The sequence below is a fragment of the Protopterus annectens genome, chromosome 6.part0, assembly GCF_019279795.1.
Source record: "Protopterus annectens isolate FY-2018-M chromosome 6.part0, PAN1.0, whole genome shotgun sequence".
NCBI classification, from domain to species: domain Eukaryota; kingdom Metazoa; phylum Chordata; order Ceratodontiformes; family Protopteridae; genus Protopterus; species Protopterus annectens.
Window position 1 is genome coordinate 550816846 of NC_056737.1, and position 21038 is coordinate 550837883.

The following is a 21038-nucleotide window of genomic DNA, read 5'->3' on the forward strand; positions in this document are numbered from 1 at the left end:
CTTTGTCAGGAACCTCTGTGTGCATTCCATTTGTGACATATGCCTTGTCAGTACATACTGAAAGGAGCTTTGTACTCAATGATAGGCCTATTGAGGGATGAGTACAGCAGCGTGATGACATCTTTGGACTTGGATGCCATAATCTTGCTTACAAGTTGTACAATACAGAATGAATTCCTTCCAAAAGCAGACACATGACAGTCAAAGGTCAAGTCACTGTCCACATAAGTTCCTATGTCCATAACCACTGTTGTGAGAATGTGCCCATACATGGCGTCAGGTCTTTTGTAGGTGAACTACAAAGAAATAGTACAGCAGTGATTTGTAACAGATTAACTTGGGTGTGAGGAGGGTAGAGAATACAGCTAGGTTATATATGACTGAATTTGTGTGGCAGTGCTTCTTGGCTCTCAAACAAGTTGCTCTATGCACAACTGAGTACTGGTTAAAGTTACATGGGAAGTTTTATACAGGACATTTAGTTTCTAACTGCCTCAAAAGTGACTAAACCAAACAAAATGCCCTCTGGCGAATGAAATGATCTTACTTTATGCTTTCCTGTGTTTCCCAATGCAGACTAACTTTCTACTGCCACTAGTATTGCAATCCCAGTCTTTATTGTAAAAAAGATACACTTTAGTTAGCCAAAAATAAAAAGATACCAGAAACAAATCAAACAACTATTTACAACAAGAATTACAAGGCAGTTCTAAGGCAGCAAAGACAGCAATGAGAAATACACTTTAAGGTGATTTCAAAGCACACTAGCAGTGGCTAGACCAAGGAAAAACTAATATATATTACAGTAATGAAAAGCAGAAAAATGCAATACATTTCAAAAAACAGCAGTAGTCTTCAGCCATAACTTAGAAAAGTGCAACATTTCAATTAATTGTACTTATCGTAGCCTGGATGGTACCACTGAGCCACAAGCTAGCTTTTATGTAGTCTATTTTTTACGTTAAGCTACGTTTGGTTAATCAAAAAGCTCCTTAACACTTCTTCAATTTCATCTCTCCTAGTATTATCAAATGCATAGCTGAGATTGTTAAGAGTTTTCCCTACCAGTTTTGATTGCAAAATATATAAGAATATATGTGAATAACTTTGTGATGATAACTACAGCATTCAACTTTCCTCACTTGACTAGAGGAAAACAGTTTTTAATACTTAATAAATAAGCACGTATCCAGGCATGTTTTCTCCTGTCTACCTGATGAATCTGGGCATCTTGGGGCAATGCAGCAATTGCCTCATGTACACAGACAATCCTCTCCTCCTACCACCCAACACTACAACCTGTGAGAGATGCACTTATCTAGCCACACTGGAAGCAAAGTTCTCTTCACACAAGACTGAACTAGACATTCAAGAGGAGATGGTAAACAATTGCACCGCACCATACTCATCACATAGTCCCTCAAAACCTACACCAACAAAACACACACATAGAAACACGAAACACAAACTTACATTCGCGGAGGCTCTCAATAAAAATCTGCTCAAACAACAGAGACCTCCAGAGCAGAAATGCAGGCAACCTCCACCCTCCCAACACAACCCAAATGACACATAGCCCACAAACTCAGTGTGCCACTCAACCACAGCACATAAGGCATAACAACGTACCCAACACTCTAGTCATAGGTGACTCTATAGTCAGGCACACTGATGTTCCACTCACCAGCCTAAACAAGGAGAAAGTTATTGTCAGCTGCCTGTTGGGTGCCAGGATCTGTCAAATAACACACGCACTCAGGTCACTCCACAACAAGTACAAATATGACTCCTTCATTGTCCATGTAGGTGTGAATGACCTGAGACGTACCTCCCTGGACTACATGAAAAAAGACATGGAAGAGCTCTCTGATCTTGTAGCACAGGCAGGTATGACCCTAGCCCTGAGTAGCATCCCGCCATCACCAAGAATGATACCACAGTACAAGGACAAAACGATTGACTTCAACAATTGGCTAAGCTTCTGGTGTCATTCTAAGGGGATCTAGTATCTGTCTACTTGGGATTTTATGATTGACAGACCACGATGCTTTCCCAGAGATGGCCTGCACCTGTCGCCCTTAGGATTCAGGATACTGGCTAAGGCTCTTGCCACCCCTTTAGTGTCTTATTTAGGCAAGGTTCAAATGGCAAATTCACAGGTACAAGCAAGCAAAATCTGAGGGTAATGCTACTCAATGCTAGAAGTCTAAACCTCAAAATGCATTCACTCGAGGCACTCCTTAAAATGGAGAACATCGACTTCTGTGCAGTGACAGAGACCTGGTTCAAGGCTCCAGAGAGCACTCCTGCATTACCAGGCTATAATTCATACTACACCTTTCGGCCACTTAACCTGATCCGAAACACTAAAGGCGGAGGCGTGTCCATATTCATTAAGGATATTCACACCTCCAGGCTAGTTGCTCAACATAATGCATTCGAGATTATCCAAGTCCAACTAACTCTGGGCAAGACCGCAATCCAAATTTTAACTTGCTACAGATCCCCCACCCCCAGGATTCCCACTCCTCATTTCTTGATACACTGGAAAATATTAAGGTACAACCAACACCTTGATAATGGGCGATTTCAACTATCCCACCATTAATTGGGTAAACTACTCATGTACCAACTCTTTTGCTCAATGTTTTCTGGAATTCATAAATTCCAATGCCTTGAATCAACTTATCCACAACCCACCGAGGTCAGCAATATCCTAGACCTGGTCATTACCAACATGGGTGAACAGTGTTCCACACCAGAGGTCAATTACTCGTTGGTCAGATCGGACCACAAGCTAATCACCCTAAACATCCACATCCTGCCCCCACCTCCAGATTAAGGAAACCACTGTAAAAAATTTCTCCAAAGCTAACTTCACCCTTCTTAAGACAGAAGTGGCAAACTTCATGACATCCATGCAGATGGGCAATAGAGGTACAACTGCTGAATCCTACACAAATGCACTTTATAAGGACTTACACGAGTGCCTGGATCGTGCTATCCCTAACAGAGCCAAGATGCTATCCTCCAAAAAAAGGAAGCCAATCTGGTGGTCCCCTGCCATAAAGAACCTCTACAACAGAAGAAAAAAAACTGTTGCAAAAAAGAATAAAATCCCATGATTGGAGGAACTCCCTGGTCAACCTCAGTAAGAAGCCGAAATCCCTCATAAAATCCTCCAAAGCTAGTTACGAAAACAAAATCACCACTGATTCTAAAGACAACCACAAAGCATTCTATAACTATGTCAAGAATCTCAGTTGGAACACTCAGATCTGCTCTGAGTTACAGCACAATGGCAGTAAATATACAGAATCAACTGATATTGCCAACATCCTGGCAGATAGGTTCAGTGCTAACTTTAACCACCTCTCACCCCCTAAAGGCCCCATCGCTATACTGGAAGAATGCAAAGTTCCTGTAATCATGGCTGCACAGGTAAAAAACACACTCTCCAAATCCAAGAACACAGCATCCATGGGACTTGAAAACATCCCAGGATGCATTCTACATGAACTGCAGAATGAACTGCCACCCCCACCTAAGCACCATGTTTAATCATAGCCTCACCTCAGGCTTTGTTCCTACTGAATGGCATACAGCAACAGTTATCTCACTCCACAAAGGGGGAGCCACCATGGACCCCGGGAACTACCGCTCCATTAGCCTAACGAACCTGGTCTGCAAGGCCTTGGAACATAACATCATGGATCTTATGCACAAAGACATTGGTAATCTCTGGACTCCACCCAGTTCGGGTTTGTAAAAGGCAGATCATGTCTCCTAAGCCTGATAGACTTCTTTGAAGCAGTCACCAAAGCTGTAGACGAGGGTAAGGTGGTTCACACAGCCTATCTAGATCTCGCTAAGGCTTTTGACACCATCCCCCACTCTGGAATTATAGATAAACTCACTAAACTAAGTATGAATCCCTATGTCACAAGATGGGTTGCCAACTGGCTCATTGACAGAACCCACACTGTGAAGGTAGCAGACTCCAATTCTGACTTCAGACCAGTGACAAGTGGAGTACCACAGGGTTCAGTCCTGTGTCCTCTCCTGTTTGGTATCTACTTTTCTGAAGTACAGGCTAACACAGAATGTCTTTGGCTCATGAAGTTCGCAGATGACTGCAAACCAGGAGCCATAATCAAAACTCCTAATGATGTGGACATCCTACAAAAGGGCCTTACGGAGACAGATGCCTGGTGTCAAAGCCATGGACTCAAGCTCAATGCCAAAAAGTGCATTGTCTTCCCTTTGGTAAAAACTCTGTACCCATGAGCTAGTCTACTTAACACCGAAAGTGTGATAAGAGACCTTGGGACACAGGTGGACAGTAGTCTCTCCTTTGATAATCACATCGCCGCAGTAGTCAGGAAATCCTTCTACATGGCACACCTCATCACAAAAGGTTTCTCATCCAGGAAAAAAAAAAGAGGTCATTGTCCCCCTCTGCGCGTCACTCATTAGACCCATTATAGAGTACAACGCCCATTTTGGTATGTACCTCACAAGACATCTATAACTGGAAAGGCTGCAGAAATACCTCACAAAGAGGATTACCAGCCTCAATCAGGTGCCCTACACAGACAGTCTCAAAAAACTCCAGCTTTACTCTGTCACATATCACCTACTCAGAGGCATTCTCTGCCTAACATACAAAGTTATGTCAAACCTGGAGCTGTTGGACATGCTCCACTTAAAGAAATCCCAATCCCTCCGAGCTACATGCTCTGGGGACCTAAACCTTGTCACTACAACAAACAGAACATGCTGGAGGGATAGATTCCTGTCCCAGAGACTGCCCATGCTCTGGAACAAACTACCTATCTATATCAAACAAAGCACCTCATTAGCACTCTTCAAGAAAAATCTTTATGATTGGATGTGAAATAGGAAATGCACCCCGAGATCACCTCTGTGACTCTGCTCAACAGGAGCACAGGAAAATTATTTTCTTGGGTGGCGAAAGCCGGAGTACCTTTTTGGCTAGGCTTATATAGGCCTTAGGGCCAATAGCCTAGTACCTACCTATGAGATGCAAATGCATACAAGGTGATTGCACATGTGATTCATAGTCATATGTAAGGGAATTATGTGTAATACAGTGCACCACACTATAACAGAACAAAGCATGCCAAAGTATGCAGATCCCTTTCTGTCTCAGCTGAAGGAATTTTTCAAAAAACACCATGGGATACATTGGATATCTTTTCAGGTTTCACAAGAATAAATGAACAAGTTCTTCACATTTTTCATGTGGATGACCATTAATTGTTTCTTTGCACATCAGATGAGATTAGCTTCTGTGTATTGATGCTTCCTGTAAGCAGACCATTCCACAAAGCTATCAAGTTAGTAAGTGAAGGCATCGAAGTTAAATGAAAACTATAAAGCTACATATAAAATGTGTCTGGTGAAGTACCGCCACATGTATATGTTCCTATTGTATCACAGATGATGTTTTATGATATCTACAGCCTTGGCTAATTTCACCTAAACAGAATCCATACAGCATTGTTGATCTCAAGTACAATGCTGCACATGCAAACCAGAAATATCACCAAACCTATGTTTAAAAATTTCAAAGTCCACATTGACTGCTTTGAAAAAAATATCTGCAGAGGATGTTTCTACCAGGTGCCATGCCACTTCATTTAATCTTGAAGAAGAAGACAGGCCAGTCCCATAGCACACACATCAATCCAGACAACTTCTTCAAATGACAGGAAAAACATAGTAGTGAGGTAAAACAGTAGCAAGCATCAGCTACAACAATTTACCGCTGAGAGCAAAAAGTGAACAGTACGTGTATGTACAAGCAAGGTGGTTATGTGTATACCAGAATTATATGTCCTAATGAGCACACAATGACAGTGTAGTGCAACATATTAACATTGCACTTACCATCTTTGTTCTGTCAGACTATGCTGTTCAGTGCATGGTCAGGCCACAATGTGCATCAGTCATCACCATAGAAACTACACAAGAAGGAGGGTGGAATTGAATGAACAAATATTAAAACACCAAACATCAACCATATAAGGGTGAAACATGAAAGATCAAAAGCTCTGCAACCAGCATCTTTGGGGGGGGGGGTGCCAAACAGGAGAGGTCCCAGCACCGAGACCTGTAGGACTCCATTGGTAACGGTCTTTTAGTGAAGTTAGCTTCTTCTGCCTTGACCTTATGAATCCTATCTGAACCAGATGGCAATCTTTCAGAGGTTACTACTAAGACAGACTGCTCATCCATGTAAAGCAAGGTTCACCCCTCTCCCTATTCAAGCATAACCTGGATCTGTGAATGGTAATGAGGAAATTCACCCCTGGACTGCCGCAGTACTACTTATGGATACTCTTTCCTGCAATATGTCCTCTATAAATACTCAGTTGTATTACTATTATTATAGTCATTGTACAATAAGTAAGCACCATCTCACCAGGAACCAATCACTACCTTGTGTGTATAAAAATAAACATTGGAACTGGAAATGCATAGCGGTGGTTATAGAAACAAACATTTTGCTTGTTAAATTTTCCCTTAGCACTTTGCTTGTGGTCCTCTAGAGGTTTTTTGCAGACCTGCTCTACTGAGAGATGGAACACTAAGCCTAGTCACAGAAGTATCAATACACCACTCACCCACTGGCCATTCCTAAGTGTGATCTCTTTTCCTGACCATATAAATTTACCTAACGCCATAGATGGACAACTTCCCACAGTTTCTCCAGCCAGCTTGGTCAACATAGCCATCCTGAGGCAGTGTAGCAACTGCCTCATGTTCACCAACAACTCTCTACTCCTAGTCCACATAAACTCAACATGTGAGAGATGCAACTATATTAAGAACCTTGAATCCATGCTTTCAACCACACTAGTCAGTATACAACAATGAGCAGGTTTGTCAGCATGCACACCTCTCCTCTTACTCCACTCAAACCCACATCACACATAGCTATATATTTTATGTCCTCACCAGAAACACACCTAAACACCAGAGACCTCCAAAGCACAAACACAAGCATGCTACACATGATATTTCCTCTGCAGAACCTAATACACATAACAGCTCATGCACCAGTTTCTCACCTGCCAAGCCATTAAGGCAAAACACAAAACCAAAAATATTAGTCATAGGTGATTCCATTATGAGACGCACCAATGTGCCTCTCACCAAGCTGGATAAGGAAAAGGTCACAGTGAGCTGTCTGTCAGCTGCTAGGATCTGCCATATCACACGTGCACTCATGTTTCTCAACAACAGGTACTGTTATGACTCCATCATAGTCCATGTTGTTGAGAATGAATTGAGATGTACTTTTCTGAACTATATGAAGAGAAACAAGACTAAGCTCTCAGATTACATATCTCAGGCTGGTATGTCCCTAGAATTGAGCAGCATTTTACCTTTACCTAGAATGATGCCTCACTAGAAACAGAAAATGATTGAATTCAATAATTGGCTTAGTTTCTGGTATCATTCTAAAGGGATTCAGTATCTGTCAGTCTAGGATGACATAAATGATAGACCTTGATAATTTGGCAGAGACGGTCATCTGTAACCCCTGTGATTTTGGCTACTGGCTAAGGCCCTTGCCACACCCATAGTGCCTAGTTTAGGCAATGTTTCAAGGACAAAATTCCTGACGTAAAAACTCCATTTAAAAACAACCTCAGGGTTATGCTGCTAAAAGCTAGGAGTCTTAACATGAAACTGCACTTACTGGAAGCAGTCCTCACCTTGGAAGACACAAACATTTGTGCAGTCATGGAGACCTGGTTCAATGCTGTACAGAGCACCCCAGCCATACTGGGTTACACCTCCTTCCACATGTTCAGACCACAAACTGAAGGCATGGAAACTAAAGGAAGCAGTGTATACACCTCCAGACTGGTTAAACAGTACGATTCGCTGGAGAGACTTCAGGTGCAATTAACTCTTGGTAAGACACCAGTTCAAGTCTACAGAATGCCCTCCATGAATCAAGACACACACTCTGCTTATTTGGATCGAACTGAGTCTATCAAGATACATCCAAATACCATGGTTTTGGGTGATTGAACTACCTATCCATTGACTGGGTAAATTACTCATGCTCAAACTCACTTGTCCAGATGTTCCTTGACTTAGTCAACCCCAGTTCCCTGGACCATCTGGTTGAAACCCCCACAAGGTGTGCCGGCATCCTGGATTTGGTGCTTACCAATATGGGGGACCACTGTAGCACCCTCACTTTGAGGTCTTCCCTGGTGAGATCTGGCCACAAATCAGTCTTTTTCGAAGTAACTATCACACCTGATCCCATCCCCAGCAGCAGCTAAACTAAAAAAAACTTCTCCAAAGCAGATTATATCCTCTTACAAGATGGTACAAATAGCTTCACTGCACCTCCCCCCTCATATTGAACTGGCAGCTATGCAGAATTCTGCACCAGTGCATTATACAAACACATGTATAACTGCACTGACTCGGCCATACCTGATAGGACCAAAACAAGCTATTCAAGGAAGAGGTATTTGGTGGACAACTGCCATTAAAAGACTTTACAATAAGAGGAAGAAACTGCTGCCTAAGAGTAAAAGAAAGCTAGGCCTATACTGGAAACATTCCCTCCTCAGTTTAAACAAGCAAATAAGACTTCTTGTAAAGTCCTCCAAAGCAAATTATTATCCAAATTAGCTTCCTCAACTAAGGGCAACTATAAGGCATTCTTTAGTTACATCCACAAACTAAAAGGAAAGGCCTAGATTTGTGCCAAACTGGTAGTTAATGATACCACATATACTAAGCCTGTGCACATAGCTGACCAGTAGGCACAGGTTCTGTGAAAACTTCACTCCAGTGTCCCTGCCACATGTACCCCATGACATCCCTACTACCTGTCCCTTACCTTCTATCTCTAAAGAACAGGTCATAAACACTCCCTCTAAGACCAAAAAAACGCAACATCTATGGAACCTGATAACATCCCAGGCAGTGTCCTACATGGGCTCCAACAAGAATTAACAACACCATTGGGTACTCTTTTCAGTCATTGTCTAAGCACCAGCTTTGCCCCAGCTGAATGGAAAACAGCCACTGTTATTCCCTTGGACAAAGGTGGTGCTTCCATCGATCCCCAGAATTATAGACCTATTAGCCTGACTAGCCTTATCTGCAAGGCCATGGAGTGAATCATCATGGACCTTATCAACAAAAATAATCACCAAACACTTGAACCTACTCATTTTGGATTTGTCAAATTGAGATCATGGCTGTTAATCCTGGTGGACTTCTCAGAGACAGTCACCAATGCTCTGGATGAGGGGAATCTGTGCATACAGCCTGCCTAGACTTAGCCAAGGCTTTTGACACTATCCCCTACTCAGGCATCAAACTTTATATCATTAGATTGGTCACTAACTGGCTCACTGACGAAACACATATAGTCAAAATAGGGAAATCCACCTGCAAAAGCAGCCCTGTAACCAGTGGTGTTCAACAGGGATCACTTCTGGAACCTCTACTGTTGCAATCTTTTTCTCTAAAGTACAAGTAAAAACTAAATGTCTGTGGCTGACAAAGTTTGCTGATGAATGCAAACTGGAAACAGTCATTGAATCTCCAAGTGATGTGAACATCCTATAAGAGGGTTTTACACAAACAAATGATTGGTGCCAAAGTCATGGCGTTAAACTCAATGCAAAAAAAGTGTATCAACATCACCTTCTTCAGTAAGCACAATGTTCTTGCCAAGTACCACATCAATATCAACATCCTAAGTATGCACTCAGTGCTAAGAGACCTGGACACACAGGTTGACAGCAAACTTACATTTAATCACCATGTCTCAACAGTGGTAAGAAGGGCATTCTATATTGCTCATCTCATCTCATAAGGGAATTACTTCCAGAAAAAAAGAAGTTATAACCTCCCTGTACTCTTCCATCATCAGGCCAATAATTGAGTAAAATGTCCCTTTTGCTATGTACCTTTCCAAGCACCTGCAGTAATCGGAGTTTCCGCAAAGGTTCCTCACAAGGAAAATTCAAGGTCTTCAGCATCTGTTCTATGTGGATCATCTGAAATCACTGTCACTTTATTCTGTCTGATACAAAATACTCAGAGGCAATTTCTGCCCTGTATACAAGGCAATCTCTGGCCCTACTGCATTGGAAATGCTGCATATCCGCAAGTCAAATGGTGCATGGGTTACTCACTTTAAAGACCGTAACCTGTTATGTGACATTAATAAAACCTGCTCCAGATATTACCACACCTTTGGAATAGACTCCCACTTCATGTCAAACAGAGCATCTCATTAACCCTCTTCAAACACTATCTGCATGATTGGATGGGTAACTGTAAATTCACCCCAGGGGTTCCACCTTTGTCCCTCTTCGACAAGGGCAGCAGGTGCTGATTTTGGAAATAAGGGTAGAACTTGGCTAGGCTTATAAGGGCCATAGGGCCATTAGCCTAGTAACTTCCTATGATCAGGGTAATTTGAAATAATGGGTTAATTGGCTAGTCTTAAAATGGTCTGTAAGATCAGGTAGCCTAGTATTCACCTATGATAATACCGCTTTTGATATACAATTAATTTATGCATGGTTGCATAATGCCAGCAATAAACATAAGCCTTTCACAGGCACATAAACACAAATCTATGAAGCCCCTCTTAAGTTAGTAAGATAGATAAACTAAATCTTTAATCATATTTTGTGTTTCTTGAGATGTTTATGTTGTATTCCTGATATTTTCTTTCAGCTAATGCTTGTTTTCTATCTCTGCAGATCAAGACTCATTACTAAATACTGACTACTATTCTGTTTAGTGGGGAGGTTAGTGCACCTGAACAAGACCAGGATGGTTGCCTTTGTGACTGTATCTAAGGAAAAGTAAAGCTTTTTGGATAGCTGTGAGAATAATGTGACAGGGCCAGCAAATGTATTTCTGTTTATAATAGAAAAGCTTAAGTGGAATGTTTCATTGCAATCAAGACGCTGACTGCTATAGGCACTGCCGCACTGGGCCTTTTTACTTGAACAGCATACACCACTTTAATGCTGGGAACACATCCTTAACACTAACATAACCACAGGCTTAAGTCACCTCGGTGGCATAAAGTGATTGAGTCCTGACTATGATAAAGATAACCCAGGATAGATTTAACAGTTCCAGCAATAGGGATGATGAGACAAAAAAAAAAAAGGAAGACTTCTTGTTTTTCTCATGGTGTAGGAGAGGAGTGTACGCCTGACAAAACATTAGAGCTTCTCTGTGAACATTGGGCAGCCAATAGACCTGTTTACCATGGGGGACATGCCTGCAGGCATTTATCATTTGCAGAAGAGAGCAATAGCTCTGCACAATTTCCACTGCACGTCTAACCCCAGAAGCATCACTAGGCATGCACTGACAAACGTTACAGGGTTAAAGTAGAAACTATAAGCCACCACTTGAATGATGGTACTAGCCCTACCACACTCATCCCTCACCTCTACTGGAATCAAGGGATCATAGGGTTCTTTCCCCTATGGGAAGAAATGGATCACTTGAAGGCAGCAGGGTAGGAGTAAAACACAGAGTTACTGAAGCAGAAAAAATAAATAAATGACCAGAGAAATTCATAACCAGGACAAGGCATTGCGGTTAGGAGGTCTTTAGTTCAGCTTGCTAGGTAAACATGTCAAGCAGTCTGACATTAGGAGGAGAAGAAAAGCAAGAAAGTCAGCCTCTTAGGAGCTGCAATGTTGGCAGGGTATGATACGTGCCAGTGAATGGGCAGGGGAGACTACAAAACAAACCACCATCAGTGGCAAGGCCAGTGTATAGCCAAACATCAATGTCCTTGGGGGTATAATAGGCTAATGGAGTGTTGCCAGAGGAAAGAGATGTGCTGATGCCATAGGAATATCATCCATTTTATAACAAGCTGTATTTCTCAGATCTGTCTCGTTGTGTAGTACTTGGATATAGTGAACACCCCAGCTTCAACTTACGAAAGAGAGAGGAATAATACAGTGGAGTCATTAAAGTCATGAAGTTACAGGAAAGACATGAGAGTTGAGGGAGGCACAGAACAGTAGGAAAACAATAGCTTAAGTGTTATTTTCCAGGTAGGGCATGGGATCTGTCCAAGAGTGGGCTTGCAGGGAATTGGAACTTTTAGTGTGCAGCATGGGCATGGAACAAGCAAGCAGATGGACAGCAACATATTAACTGGACACAGGTTGGTACACTGGGGTTCACACAATGGACAGGGCCTAACCAGAAGGGAGACAGGGACTAAAGCAAGCCATCTTCGCCAGAACGTATCCAGGAGGGACGTACATACTGAATGATGCTATCTCATAGGCTACTTGACTAGGAAGCTTGAGATGCATAACATAGCTTATGAACTGTAAAGGATAGTCACTTATATTTAAAAGATAAGGAGGCAATGCATGTATTAAAGAAGGAAATGTTTCTGAGGATTATGAAAAAGGAATAAACAAACATCGTTTATATCTTTAAACCTAGAAGAGAAAAAAAACAAACAAACAATTAAACAGGATTTAGTGTCTTATGACAAAAGCTGAGGTTGTTAATAAAGTGCCGTTTCCCTTCACTTCCCATTTTCTTTTATACAAGTATTCTCTTTCTAGATTCAACATTTGATATTTTACACCTGAATTATTCCAAATCGAGTTACTTAAAGGCTATTTCAGGCACACATAAGCAGCTGCAGCTGGTACTGGAAGCATCTGCTAGGTAGCCATATACACATCTGAGATGACTTCCATGCATGTTGTTTTGTCTGGATTTCATGCACTACTGTCCAGGAGCAAATCTCCTGCCAGAATTAGTTACTGAATTATATCACTGCCTCATAATGCCATTCTCAGACTACCTGCATCACACTTTAATTTGAATAAATTTGAGCAGCTACTTATCTGCTCTACAGTTCCACACTCGACCAACTGAACTCAAAAAAAAAAAAGGGAGTTCTGTCTCATAAAAAGATACTCATGATCTTTCACTCATCCTGAATATATAGATAATTAACTCGCTTTGCTGAATGTGTAAAACCTAATCTAAAAAGTTTCTGCTCAACATTTGTTGCAGTACTGTGAGGTAGGGTCATAAGCAAGCATATTTGTGAAGCTGTAATTATTCTGATTTATACTAGTGTTTCCTGTTTGTAATTTATATTTGTCTCTCTTACACAATGAAGATGCAAGTCTTGGCAAAAGGGTAATAAAGAATATTATTATTGCTATTGCTGTATCATCTGCGGAACTAATTCATTCACACCTGGAAAGCCAAATAATATAGATATATATGAAGTCTCTTTAATGTTACTCAAAGCACCACCTTGCAAGAACTGACAAAACAGGCTGTAGTCATTTATAGCTGAATACGTGCAACACAATTATATATTTTATTGTATCAGCAAACATTGTATCAGAAAGGCATTAAAAGAAGTGAAAAACTTTTTTTCCTTTTTGACCTTGTGCTTTGTTAAGACTTCTAGTAAGCAATTTAGACTGAAGAAAAGTGAGGTATCACTCCAGAAGAACAAAACCCACTGCCAAAAGCTGTGCTAATGATTATTAGTTGAGCAATATATTAAAATTTGTTCAAAGGCAATTTACTATAGGTGAATGATTTCTGTGCTTGAACAGTTTCCATTTTAATTTCTAATGTTCAAAGCAGTTATTTATTACAGTGCAGTACATTTCCTGTCAAAGGTTCACCTTGCATTGTGTTGAAAATATAAGATAAAAAGTTTCTCTTTTTACTTACTGGCATTTTTGTAACTTAAAGTAATTTAATCCTGACAGATATTTTCAGTTTTCATTTATATATCTACAAAACATTCCAAGCATGCAGCAGGTTTACTGCTATAAACATCTTAATTTGCATCTCTAATTTAATACACACCTACGATTCAGTTATTTTTAAATGGCAATATGAGAATACACACACACACACACACATACACACACACATATACATACTTATAATTATAATGATATCTCAAAGAGATGTGTTAATAAGAACTTCCATGACCAAAGTTAAGATGTGAAGTCAAATGGGAAGGCACATTTTCCCCTAAATTCTTCCCTCCACAATGTATTATTTATCAAAGTTTTTTGGTAACAAAACACTGGACTTCATCAGTGCACTTATGTAACTTTCAGAATACCATGGCTGTATGCCATATTAAAATTTGACAGCCTTATCAGCTGTTAACATTACAGCAGATTCAGCTGGTTGTTTTGGTTGATAACATTTGTAAAGAGGAGTGTTGTTCCTCTCTAAAGTTTTCAATTTATAACTTAATAAAAATAGATAAAAAAGGGAGTTGAGGGTGGGTGGTAACCTAACCCCATGTTTTTTAATAAATGGAATAAAATAAACAAAGAAACAATCATTCTGCTTATTTCCGTATTGGAAAAACATGGTAATGTAGCTTTTTGCTGTGGGGCTCCAGGGACTGATTTGTAATGACCACATCCACCCACGATAGGGGATGTAAAATCCATTCTCTTCTCCTAAGAGTTTATCATCACAAAATGACATACAGAGCTAATAGGATACTTTATGATGTGCAATCCTGACTACACGTATGAAGCTCTCTAAGAAATATTTCAACAGCAGTACAGTGCAGCAGGGAAAGTGCTGATAACAGAGAATACCAGATCTTGTGTAATGACATTAACTGATATTCTGTACCCGACATTACACAAGGTCTGGTAATCTACATAATTGCCAGCTTATTGGAATGGCAATATATAAAAGGTACAAGTTGCTTATATGTTGAAATTGTGCTTTATTCCTTAACATCATCATCAAATTGTATGCTTAATACTCAGACACTTAAGCAGTTTCAAAGTATCCATTAGATGTTGGATCAAACAGCCAAGTTTTTGTCACTTCATTACCAGACTTTCTGTCACCAAAACAGTCAAAAGTATGAATTCCTGATTGACTTCTGCAACCAGTATGCGCTAGCAAATATAACTACTGCTGATTAAGTCTTTGCTTGCTAAATTCAAAATGTAGATAGATATAACACTAAGAAAGCTAGAGAGCCTGGCACAACACAGCATGCAAACGAACTGCACTGCTTTCTCTATTCATTAACTAGAATGTCTCAGAGAAACAAGTAAATACCTTCAATGATAGGGGAGTTATACTCATATTTCTACTTTATTTGTCCTCATATTTCTACTTTATTGGTCATCATATGCCTGAATCATTAAGAATTCAGTCATAATTTAATGTCTTTCTTGTATTTGGCATTGTGAGCTCCAGCAACCATTTAACACTCAGATGGTAATCATTGAAGCCTTACCCTACACAAGTTAAGACACATCAGCCATCTTACAATGCATGTTGGCATCAGTCCAGAACGAAAAGGGAAAAGCCTGTATTCCACACCCAGCAGTGAGTGATGAATCCTCACCCTGTTACAAAGACATAAAAGGCCTTGTACTCCTCACTTGTAATTTTTCTTCCACAAGGTAGCATTCTGAAACTTATACAAATTGCAGCACCCCCCCCCATCCAGGAAAAGATTGTGTGGGGTGGCATTATGTCTATCCATTTTGGTTTTCTCTTTTTTTATAAAAAACATCAGCTCCCATTTTGTACCCTGTGTGCTAAACCATTATTCTGTCAACCTCCATTTATTTTCAAAAACATGTCTATTACTGCGCTATATGCAATATGTCAGTAAATTACAATCCTGTGATATCCTACTGGTATCCCATGCTTACCTAAAATCCCTTTATTGAAGTCCTTCACATCTCACTTGTGCAAAGATCATCTAAGTCAATGTTTGTTATATGAAGCCCATTCCATTGAAATCAGAGTGAGCCTCCATCTTTAAAATTGGATGTAGTTATACCACAAAACCCAACATCTGGGCTAACTTCAGCATTTTAAGATTAACATACTTTCAGGTCCTGTCTAAAATCTTACAATTTGTCACATTCTTCTAAAATCAGTCTGTGTCTAATCTTTTACTATATAAACAAAGCATGGAATTAGTTATTTATTTAATAATGGAGCCTAAATAATTTCTTCTTAAATACAAAATTAGTATACCTGGTTTGCTAACTCTTTTCCTCTCATGTCGTCTAAAACTGGTTGCAGCTGTGCCCAGGTCAAGCCTCTCAGGCATCTACAGTGCAGCATCCACCTTGTGGTATCAAACAACACTTGCTTCCCACTCAGAAAAATTGTAGTTCTTCACAAAGACTAAGGGAAGGGATGACCTATCAGCAACACTGATTTGCAAACTGTAAACAATACATAATGGTTTGATTAAATGGCATCACAGCCACCACCTGCACTACCCACACTAGTGTCCATGCATAACTGAGAAAAACCTGTCAAAGACGGTTTTGTAAAACTGAGATGAATTTTATCTTATAATTCAGAAAAATCCCCATCTTCTTGCCTTCTTAATTAAATTAACAGAAACCTTATCTCTGAGCAGACAAATGTGCAAATGATCTTGAAGGATTATGCGGAAAAAACATACTGAGATAATGCAGAAAATCAGAGGGGCTTTCTTCAGTTTGATGTTGCTCCAATGTCTGCTGAGATGGCTGAGCTGATTACTGTAATGCCGTAGCATGACAGCCCACCTGACAGGGAAGGTTACTTCTCCCTTTTTTTTCTCCATGACAGCTTGACACCCCTTACAGAACTTCAAAAATCACCACTATACAGCACTAAAACACCTAAATTGGTTAGAACTTCTTCATCAACTAACATATACAAAATGTCATAGCACCTATACAATTATTCAGAGTCCATCTGTTTGTACAGCACTAAATGACATTCTATACAACTATGTTCATACTTGGTCATTATGATCCAATGATCAAAAACTCCTGTCTGTCAACAAAATCTATCCAATCTACTGGGCATTGTAAGTAACAGTACCATGTTGCTAAGGCCTAGAAGTCCTTATTTCCATCTGTCAGGTTGATACCCTTCATCCCGTCCTTCAAAACCATTCTGTAAGACATACTAGCCAAAAGCTGGCTCTATTCTTGTTCAACAACAGCATAAACGTTATCCCTAAATGTGAACAAATTCTTTTTCATACCTTGTATCTCTTTACTGTCCCTTATTCCCTCACTTCCTTACTTGTATCAATTTATTTCCAGTGGCTTTCTTTCTAAATGTAAAATAAGTCTACGATTATCTCACTTTGTATTGCAATTATTTTTTGTATTATACTAAATTATCTGTAATTTCTCTATAAACTGGCTAAAATTTTTCAAACTATTAAATTACTGTCATATAGTTATATCTAATCTTAAGCAATGCCTTCATGTTATGTCTAATTTGGTATAAATATTTAAACTGTATTTTTGTGTTATTTTTAAAGACTGTAAAATTAATGTTCTTCAAATGTTTTGTAATACTTTTGTGCTTTTCTCTCCAAGCCTCCTTTGAAAATGGGCTCTTACCCAGTCGGACTTTACCAGGTAATCAAATGTTAATCAATCAGTAAATAAATCTGTAACTACCACCCCCCCCCCCATGTTAACAGCAGTACAATCCCTTCTCCTCAAGATTTCACTTTTACTAAAAGCCAATGGGGGTAAAAGAAAAACTGTGTAGTGTATGGTGTGTAATCCTATGTAGTGTATGGTGTGTAATCCTAGTGACAACTTCGAAAGAATTTTAAGAATTGCAGGCAGCCGTTCTGTACCCAGAAGTTGTGTCTTGCAGGTGGTAGACTTGTAAACTGGGCCAATATTTCAGCAACCTGACTAGCACTCCAAGTTTACTAATACCTATAGACTCTAGTTTTGAAAAGCAAATCTCAATCCATCAAACATATTCATATTGTCTAAACTGTTTCACTTTTGTGCACTCATTGCATTAATTACCACAACATTAGACTCATTAGGAATGTATTCTCTCTTATTGTGACTCGTTAGGAATGTCTTCTCTCCTACTGTGACTCATTAGGGATGTCTTCTCTCCTACTGTGGCAGAGAAGCTGTGAAAAGTTCCATAAGTCATACAAAGCAGAATTATGGGCCTTCCAGGTTCAGGGATCAGAAGACTGTCTAAACAACAATCCTGTACATGTTTGCTATTCTCCCACATTTCCTAAGAACTGCTGCATATAACCGGTTTGTCCCTTTAGCCAAAGTACGAAAGCTGTAGAGTTGTAGTCATGATAAAGCACCTGCAATATCTTTATTTTTTCTTGGCGAGTTACATGCAGAAAGTGACATGTTACATCTCAAACTCTCCAGAGTATTAAACTACTCATCAGTGCCTACACTCCACTTCATTATTTAACATTCCTTTTCAGAGCATGCACTACTGCATTGTTATTAGATCAAAGCACAAAACTCTTTATTATAAAGTGTAGGCAGCACCCAAACCAGTGCGAACTAGGACACACAAAATCATTCTAAACACAGAAAATGTAAAAACCACTTTGTTCTAAAACCTTTATTCACCAGTTAAGTGCTTTCATTCCCCAAAACTCTTATTAACTTGGTAGATGGCCATTATCAATGTTGGCGCAAGCTCCAAAACGGTAATGTACTTTAGAAAGTCAGTCTCTACTCCCATCTGGCTATACTGCTGAACGGATACCCCATTACATTGCTTAAACATTGTCTCCATATTGGCAAAACATCACAGATAATCATACCTCTATGGTGCTTCTAATGAGCATCTTTCAGCTAGCTTGCCAGGGCCCGTGTAATTTCCCTGTTCAGAGCTACTAGAAGAGGCAAAGGTATTATTTATTTACCTTCCTTTGTGCTTACTTTGGGAAAAAAGTACATTTGCCTCTTGTTGTCTGTTCTAATTCAATTGCTCTGTGTTCATTGTGGACATCACAGTGACATCTTTACTCTCACCATGTAAGTCTATAATCTTTTATCTTGACTTCCGTAGCTTATCCTGTGTTGACTTAAATCTGTGCAGAAGGATCAGTTTTCAAGCTGAAAACAAGTCAGTGCCTTGAAGGTCAGTGCCTTGAAGGGACAATCCAATTTATTACTTGCCAGTAGAAGTCTGAAGTCTTGGAACGGAGGACAAAACAACATTGCCACTTGTCAATTAACCTCCTACCTCATCCCATACAAACAACTGTCCAAATAATAAAGTGTTTTCCTTTCATAACAACCCTTTTCAAAAATCAAGCTTAATTCAATATTGAACTTTTCAAACACTGCACATGCTACAACTAAGCCCTTGTGCATCACATTGTCAGAAAATAATTTGCTTCCCCTAAAAGCATACCTTTTAAATGCAGCTCCTCCATGTGAGGCAGAGAAACATGGAGAAGATGCATTGCTGTTGTGTTTGTTAAAACATCAGTCATATACTGTCTAAATACTTCTGACAGCATAATCCAGATATATCCACTGCACTTTTATTGCCTTCCTATTGGTGTTATTCCTCACAGAACCCTCTGATGGGTAAGATAAATTAATAACAGAACCCTCTGCTGGGTAAGACAAATTAAGATTAAGTTGTGCACATCTGGTCATATTTTTTTGAGAACTAAACCTAGTGGAGAACTCAAGAAGTTTATAAAAAGAGCTTGCAGTTACACCTCCCTGGACTCTTCAGCTTACAGCACTCTACCAAGAATACATCTTTCTCAGAGCGTTAACAGCACATGCATTTTCCAACAAATCATCTCTGACTGGTGCGTTAGTTTCAAAACTTTCTTGAGGTCCTCAGTGGGCTGATCTATTTCCCTTTGCCCTAAAAGCCGATTCTGTCTCTCTTGCAAGTTTTCTAGAAATCCTCTAGTTTTTCTATCTTGCAAGACCAGATCTGTTGGCAAAAATGCTAAGTATATTCCTTTTTAAGGTATTTCAAAATTGACTCATTCCAATTAGCATTAACACCCAACAAGTCTTGAACTCTAAATTGGTTTCTTCATCCCCACCATCTGGCTGGGGATTATCACTCATCCCCCACACAAAAGGGTGGGGGCAACTAAACTCCAGACTGAAGGTTTTGTCTGTGGTCATCACTTTCCTGAAGTCATACCTCTCAATCCCTTAGTGCAGAAAATCTGGAAAATAACTAAAATAATCTGGGGGCAGAGGCCCAAAAATAGGGATGAATTTTGATATAATAACAGGATTTGTCAAAACATGTATTTTTTGAAAGATATAAAATCTGAAACTCAAATGTAGGGTTATTATTTAATGAATTCAGTTCTCAGTGATTTGCCAGAAAAACACACATTTTATAAGGAACAGACCAAAAATATAAGGCAAAAATGTGGATATTTTGCAAAAATCTGGATAGTCGAGGAATGCCTGAAGTATTGATAACAAAATCAATTATGCCTGCTTCCACCATTCTCTGTGCATTGCAGATTATTTAAAAAAATGGGAAGAGTATGGTTCTGCCTTTTTTCTTTCACCACCACCATTAAGTTCATAAACCCTTAACAACTTGCCTGAAATTTCACATATTGCCATTGACAAAGTGAGGTCTTCGGCACCAGGTTGATCCATACTAACAATCCTCTGCACCCATATAATAAAAAAAGTCAGCATTTCTCCTTCCAGATCTAACCAACTTCAAAACGTATACATCTGTTTGACCTGCCAGTCTGCTTTCCACAGTATGCATGACTGGCAGCCTATTACCCAGTATGGTGCACCAAAATATTGCCAATGATGTTACAATCTCTAGCTGTGTCTCTTGGCAACAACAAACTGAGTAGAGAAAAAAAGGAAGCAACTCTCAATCATAATGCTTCCATTGTTTACTGCTAAGGTTCCTGATATCTCACACAAGCCTGCTGTTACCCCACATGATCAATTCTCTAATCTCCATTGGCCAAATGAATCAAGGAAATCTTTGTTGCACTCATTCAGACTTTAGAAGCTATTTTCTGACAAGACTCAAGGCTTGCAAAAACTAAAAGCACTGCTGGTGACACCATGCTGATGAGGAAGGTAACCTTTTTCTTTGCGTATGTGTTACTTAAACTATAAGCTGACTCCTGCTTTTACATTTTATTTTCTGTTTTGAGAAAT